General features: G+C 53.3%; 1 non-coding gene across 1 annotated transcript in view; it reads left to right on the top strand.

Moving 5' to 3' along the window:
• The first annotated feature begins 3,829 nt into the window (after window positions 1-3,829).
• LOC126431080 (small subunit ribosomal RNA) overlaps window positions 3,830-5,000 on the top strand; it is a 1,910-nt gene continuing 739 nt past the window's right edge. Inside the window, exon 1 of the ribosomal RNA XR_007577471.1 lies at window positions 3,830-5,000. This exon is cut by the window's right edge and continues 739 nt beyond it. This is a non-coding gene — a ribosomal RNA (small subunit ribosomal RNA).

Genomic DNA, 5,000 nt, shown 5'->3' with positions numbered 1-5,000 from the left:
GGGGAGCGTCTTTCTAGGCCATGACCCACCGGAAGGGCGCAGCGTCCCCCACCCCAGACATGTGACGTCACACTATCGGTATTGACGACTCGACTCATTGCTTATAATCATTTGCCATACACCGGTGGAAGCTGCCGAGACGAGTAGCTACATAGCGCGCTCGCCGTGTCACTAATGTACAGAGATACAACAGTTTCGACTGGAACCGGATTAAACGTATACACGGCGCTGATTAGTAATACATAGACCCATCAGAATACAGATAATATATACAACTGTCCGTATACATGCTGAAAGACTCTGCTCACAATCACAACCACACGGCAGCCACACACTCTTATCACGCACTACTCTCCGCCTGTAACACGCACACAGACAATATGTAAGCACCAGCATGGAACAACACCCAGTGCATCCTCTCCGCCACATGAGACAATCCACACTGTCATAACCAGACTGGGAGGTCCACTCAGAAAACGGAATATCCCACCCCCCCGACAACCACCATTGCTCAGCTAAGCCACCAACACCCACACATGTCCTACACAGGGGTGCACCCAACATCACAATACTGCCTCCTCTCACAGCACACAAACAATGGCAGGAATGAAAGACACAGGTCTGCCACAAGCATGGAATCGGAGCGCCGCCTGTCATGAGCCAAAGGTGCATCCTGACGTGGCAAATCAGATGATGCCGCAGGCATCCACTTACTATAATCACAATCAACAAACCGACCGGCGGCCCCCCCCCCCCCCCCATTACACCTTTCCATACAACAATGTGTACCTTAACCTAAACTATACTGTACCTTAACCTAAACTATACTGTACCTTAACCTAAACTATACTGTACCTTAACCTAAACTATACTGTACCTTAACCTAAACTATACTGTACCTTAACCTAAACTATACTGTACCTTAACCTAAACTATACTGTACCTTAACCTAACCTATACGGTACCTCAACCTAACCTATATTGTGCCTCAACCTAACCTATGTTGCGCCTTAACCTAACCTATGTTGCGCCTTAACCTAACCTATGTTGCGCCTTAACCTAACCTATGTTGCGCCTTAACCTAACCTATGTTGCGCCTTAACCTAACCTATGTTGCGCCTTAACCTAACCTATGTTGCGCCTTAACCTAACCTATGTTGCGCCTTAACCTAACCTATGTTGCGCCTTAACCTAACCTATGTTGCGCCTTAACCTAACCTATGTTGCGCCTTAACCTAACCTATGTTGCGCCTTAACCTAACCTATGTTGCGCCTTAACCTAACCTATGTTGCGCCTTAACCTAACCTATGTTGCGCCTTAACCTAACCTATGTTGCGCCTTAACCTAACCTATGTTGCGCCTTAACCTAACCTATGTTGCGCCTTAACCTAACCTATGTTGCGCCTTAACCTAACCTATGTTGCGCCTTAACCTAACCTATGTTGCGCCTTAACCTAACCTATGTTGCGCCTTAACCTAACCTATGTTGCGCCTTAACCTAACCTATGTTGCGCCTTAACCTAACCTATGTTGCGCCTTAACCTAACCTATGTTGCGCCTTAACCCAACCTATGTTGCGCCTTAACCCAACCTATGTTGCGCCTTAACCCAACCTATGTTGCGCCTTAACCCAACCTATGTTGCGCCTTAACCCAACCTATGTTGCGCCTTAACCCAACCTATGTTGCGCCTTAACCCAACCTATGTTGGGCCTTAACCCAACCTATGTTGGGCCTTAACCCAACCTATGTTGGGCCTTAACCCAACACACGTTGGGCCTTAACCCAACACACGTTGGGCCTTAACCCAACACACGTTGGGCCTTAACCCAACACACGTTGGGCCTTAACCCAACACACGTTGGGCCTTAACCCAACACACGTTGGGCCTTAACCCAACACACGTTGGGCCTTAACCCAACACACGTTGGGCCTTAACCCAACACACGTTGGGCCTTAACCCAACACACGTTGGGCCTTAACCCAACACACGTTGGGCCTTAACCCAACACACGTTGGGCCTTAACCCAACACACGTTGGGCCTTAACCCAACACACGTTGGGCCTTAACCCAACACACGTTGGGCCTTAACCCAACACACGTTGGGCCTTAACCTGCTCTGTAATTGTCATACGACGCGTTAAATTAGTGTAGTGTTGCCTAACTGCAACCCCCGCAATATAGTTTGCTACTCGCACTGCCCGGTCCCCAGTGTATCGCTTCATGTTAAACACCTTGCAGCTATACACTGTAATGTGGATGGCAGCAGGACGTACATGCTCAATGCCCTTTGCAGTTGTTCATTGGCATTTGCAGTTGTTCATTGGCATTCGCATGGCGAAGCACTTAGCCTACGCTGTGGTACGGCCTGTGTCAACTGTCCGCTGATGTTGTACGTCCAAATCACACACTGTACTGCACATTGGTCCTCATGTACTGAATGATACATCGTGGTACATGTGACCGTACAACGACTGCGCCAACAACGGCGAACCATGCGGTCCAAATGTTGTGCACTCAGCTACGTGTCGTCTCCCTATAAGAGCTGGATTGCAGTGTGGTATGCCCTGGATGGCGATCAGCATGAGCCGTCTGTTGATGTAGTGGCGCGTGTTGTCAGACGTAGTCGTCTCTTCTCACACACCGTGATAGCATGGTGCACTGCGTTCCACATCTGCGACATGCGACAGAGGCCGGTTGACAGTCGTTCGCGCAATGGACATCGCATACGTACGGGGGCCACCTTCCACGTGTTCGCGAAGCGTGCACATGTTGTTGCGTGTATGTGGGCAGACATAGTGTGTCGTGACACCTGACACAGGCATGCAACAATCGTTGAATTTGCAAATGGCGATGGACGCCTACGTTTGCTGGTGACGTTACGCAAATGAACAACTGGTAAACCGTTGTGGTGCGGTTGTTCTCGCTAGAGGTGAATCAGTGATGGCGACGATCGGTTGAGCTACCAACCGGTTGTTCCAGCGATACCCACCATGCCCACGAACGTGAATGGCATCTGGGTGTGAAGCGATACGCGGCGGTGGCTGGGTGGGACCGTCCCCGGCCGGTGAGGGGGGGCCTCCCGGCGTGCTGGCCGCGCGGTGCGTGGGCGCACGCGCTACAGCCGGCTGGTGGGGGCGGCCAGTGGCAGGCGCGCCGGCCGACGGAGGCGGCAGGCGGCGCAGCTGCGCGCCGGCGCACCCTGCACGCGGCGCCGTGCGGCCAAAGTAGGTCCTCGCGGGCCCGGTGCGAAGCGCGGTGGACATCTGCAGTGTGCTGGTCCGATTGAGGACTGTGTGCGCTGAGGATGCGCCGCCGCCCGGCGCTCGGCGCCGCGACGCCGTCTGCTGCTCGGTCGCCTCTGCGGTTCTCGCAGGTGGTTTGTATCGCAGCTGTGCGGACGTGTTGGCGCGTGCGCTGTGCTGGGAGAGTTCGCTTCGGCACCCAAGTGGGGCTTTTGTCCTTCTGTGGCGCTGGCGTTGGAGCTGCCGGTCACCGTAGGTGGCGCGTGTTGTCTCCCGCCGGCAATGCCACGACAGCACGCTCCCGGGCCTCTGTCGGCAGCGGCAAGCTCAGTTGGGAGCACGGGTGGTCGCACCTAAAGCGTCTACTCGCCAAACCCCGGGCGATTGCGCCTCTCTCGAACCCGACCAAGTACTTAGGACGGCGCTGCGCGCCGCCGGGACCTGAGAGGGTTTCGAGGTGTATGGTGCAGGGGAGCTCAGCCTCCTCCTGTTTGCAGAATAATTGAGCGGACGCTTGCGTGTTCGCGCGGGCCCCCGGGACACACTCCCGGGCGGCCGGCTGCTCAGCTCTAGTTGACGCAGCTCCCTGGTTGATCCTGCCAGTAGTCATATGCTTGTCTCAAAGATTAAGCCATGCATGTCTCAGTACAAGCCGCATTAAGGTGAAACCGCGAATGGCTCATTAAATCAGTTATGGTTCCTTAGATCGTACCCACGTTACTTGGATAACTGTGGTAATTCTAGAGCTAATACATGCAAACAGAGTCCCGACCAGAGATGGAAGGGACGCTTTTATTAGATCAAAACCAATCGGTCGGCTCGTCCGGTCCGTTTGCCTTGGTGACTCTGAATAACTTTGGGCTGATCGCACGGTCCTCGTACCGGCGACGCATCTTTCAAATGTCTGCCTTATCAACTGTCGATGGTAGGTTCTGCGCCTACCATGGTTGTAACGGGTAACGGGGAATCAGGGTTCGATTCCGGAGAGGGAGCCTGAGAAACGGCTACCACATCCAAGGAAGGCAGCAGGCGCGCAAATTACCCACTCCCGGCACGGGGAGGTAGTGACGAAAAATAACGATACGGGACTCATCCGAGGCCCCGTAATCGGAATGAGTACACTTTAAATCCTTTAACGAGTATCTATTGGAGGGCAAGTCTGGTGCCAGCAGCCGCGGTAATTCCAGCTCCAATAGCGTATATTAAAGTTGTTGCGGTTAAAAAGCTCGTAGTTGGATTTGTGTCCCACGCTGTTGGTTCACCGCCCGTCGGTGTTTAACTGGCATGTATCGTGGGACGTCCTGCCGGTGGGGCGAGCTGAAGGCGTGCGACGCGCCTCGTGCGTGCTCGTGCGTCCCGAGGCGGACCCCGTTGCAATCCTACCAGGGTGCTCTTGAGTGAGTGTCTCGGTGGGCCGGCACGTTTACTTTGAACAAATTAGAGTGCTTAAAGCAGGCAAGCCCGCCTGAATACTGTGTGCATGGAATAATGGAATAGGACCTCGGTTCTATTTTGTTGGTTTTCGGAACCCGAGGTAATGATTAATAGGGACAGGCGGGGGCATTCGTATTGCGACGTTAGAGGTGAAATTCTTGGATCGTCGCAAGACGAACAGAAGCGAAAGCATTTGCCAAGTATGTTTTCATTAATCAAGAACGAAAGTTAGAGGTTCGAAGGCGATCAGATACCGCCCTAGTTCTAACCATAAACGATGCCAGCCAGCGATCCGCCGCAGTTCCTCCGATGACTCGGCG

This window comes from Schistocerca serialis, unplaced genomic scaffold, assembly GCF_023864345.2.
Source record: "Schistocerca serialis cubense isolate TAMUIC-IGC-003099 unplaced genomic scaffold, iqSchSeri2.2 HiC_scaffold_1075, whole genome shotgun sequence".
Taxonomy (NCBI): Eukaryota; Metazoa; Arthropoda; class Insecta; order Orthoptera; family Acrididae; genus Schistocerca; species Schistocerca serialis.
Note: the sequence above shows the minus strand (reverse complement) of the source record. Positions and strands in the feature narration are given on the sequence as shown.